Here is a 2,602-nt window from a genome sequence, read left to right on the forward strand (position 1 = left end):
GGTGCTGACCTCTGCGCCGCAAGCCTGGGGAAGGCTTCAGCAGCGCCTGGCTTGCTTTCTGAGAAAACAAGGAAAGAGAGATTTACCCCAAACCCTGGGAAGCCCGTGTATTTTCATTGTATTTTAATTTCAAGAGATTGTCTGCCCCGCCCAAGATTATCTCATGGGAAAGAAAAGCCTGGCTCAGTGACTCGTGGTGAAACTTGTCCCCGAGCCAAATTTCCCGCACCTGATGTTCCTCCACAGCAGCAGAAACCAGAGTATTTCAGTTCACAACACTGCCCCAGGGGCAGCGCTGGGGATGAGGGGATGGAGGGGGAGGATGGGACCCACATCTCCTCCTGCTCTTCCAGAACAAGTCCGGCAAGTTTGGGTGCCGAGCGGCTCCGTCTGGGAGCTGGAAAGGGCATGGTGTCACCCTGGGAACGGGGATCACGTGGGGCTGCAGCAGAGGGAACCTGTCCCAGGGATACGTTGAAACATACCCTGCTCTCTTGTGCAATAGGTCTTTGCAAGTACAATGCTGCATTTATACGGTGGGAACGGAGAGCCCAGGGCTGGACTCCACGGAGACATGAGTAAGCAGCTTCCAGGAGGCCCAGGTGCCGGCTGGGCCAGCTCTTTGATTCCCCTTCTGGGAGCAGATGCAGACTGGGACCTGGGTCTTGACCAGCACCCTCCAGTACAGGGAGGACAGTCTTGGAGCCATATTGTAAAAATCAAGCGGTTTCTTTGTACAAATGCTTGATCTCCTGGGCCCACTGCGGAGTGATCCAGCACGGCTCCCGGAGAGGCAACGATGTACAGGCGAGCCAAGATCTTTAAACAGACCAAGCGGGCCACGGAGAGCCTCCCGGGCACAGAGGGCTCTCGGCAGGCTTGGAAGAGCAGCGGTCCGACTGAAGCACAGGCTGCGAGGGGACAAACACTTCTTGTGGTGCCAGTGCCTGTTGGAGCGGTGCCTCTGCTCGCTCCCGCTCCTCGGGCGTTCCCACGCCGCTCTTTGGGAGGCCACGGAGAGGACCGCGGGAGGGGACCAACCTAGCCCAAACCAGAGGCAGGAAGGCTTCAGGAGCAAAGCTGAAGCAGGCTACTTAGCTGTCACTACAGCTGGGAAAAGTCAAACCCAGCCCTGCTTCCAAGCTGGAAATGGTTGCCTAGTAGATAAATTGCATTAAACTTGGAGCAATCTTAAGAAAAAAGCCAGTTAGCACCTGAGGATTAAATTGGGGGTGTTAAGAAGGTGATAAGGTTGTTAACACAATCATACCCCTCTCAGGAAATGGGAGAGGATGCCATTCCCTGGTAATTGCATTTCAACAGGGTTCAAACACAGCCGGGTCCCTGCTGCTGGACTCATGGCAGCTCCTGACCGGGTCATAATTCAGCCTGTCCCTTCGAAGTAAACAGGACGTGACCTACGGGGTGTACAGATCTCCTGAAAGGGACCTTTCAGACTTGCCCTCCTGGTGCTGGAAGGAAGCTACATTGAGTGAGATGAAACTTGGTATTATTTTGGGGATTAATTCCCAGTCAGGGTTCAGTGGAAGCTCGGGAAAGTGTTGCTGACTGGGAACCTTCTTGGCACAGCTAAACCCATTTAGGGTGTGCTACCTACAGAGAAAGAAAACAAAAGAGTCCTTCCCACAACCGTGTTCCTACTGTTGCTGGCACCCAAGCTCAGCTCCTTTAGAGCTGGCAGCTGAAAGCAGCAGCTAGCACGCCAGCTTCATGCAGAATTACACGACATGGTGCGTACCTGTACTGAAATACATGCAGGGTTGCTTGTTCCGGTGGGAAAGCCCTGATGAGTTACTCTGCTGGAGATGCAGGAGTCTGCTGACCAGGATCCAAATCAGAGACCTGAGCAAGAAGGAAGGTACCAGAGAGTTTCTACCCTATAGGTACATTGGGTTTTTTAGCATTTGATGCTGAGCTTTGCGCTATGGAGCAAGTCAGATCAACTAATCACAAGGATCCTTTCTGGCATTAAAGTAAGTGGCACTTGTGTGGAATTGTGCTGGCCTAGTAGTAATGGGCTTGGCTAGCTTCATCCAGCCTGGTGGGGTGGTTGGTGTTAGCAACAGTCTCCAAGGAACTCTCCTGTGCTCTCAGCATCATCTGAAAATACAGGTTGGTCCAGCAGCACTGCAATGCAGAAACAAGCCCAAACTGTACCAGAGCCAGGTAGTAGCACAGGTCCAGTGCTGCACCATGGAGAGGACTAGAGCAAGGCTTCAAAGATGCCTCCCATGGCTTTGGTAGGACACTCCATTTAATGAGAGAGATTCACCCCCACCCCCAGGAGCTCAGCTTTGTTCACTGGTTTCAGGGAGTTTTAGGGTACTTATTGTGCACATGACAGGATATGGCTCAGTGGGATGACTCACGCCACGTAAAGTTAATTCACACGTTGCTGCTATTTCCATTCACAGGTTCTTCTGTAAGCTTTAATGCTGGGAAGCTGCAAAGCTGGGAGCCGGCTCCAAATAATCACAGGTCGCTTTGCATCTAGCAAACAGCAAGCTGCTGGAGGACGGTGTGGTCTCAGGCTTTGTCAAATAATGAAAAAAAGTTCCCAAATCATGTTTTATCAGCAGGA

Source organism: Phaethon lepturus, unplaced genomic scaffold, assembly GCF_000687285.1.
Source record: "Phaethon lepturus isolate BGI_N335 unplaced genomic scaffold, ASM68728v1 scaffold47727, whole genome shotgun sequence".
Taxonomy (NCBI): domain Eukaryota; kingdom Metazoa; phylum Chordata; class Aves; order Phaethontiformes; family Phaethontidae; genus Phaethon; species Phaethon lepturus.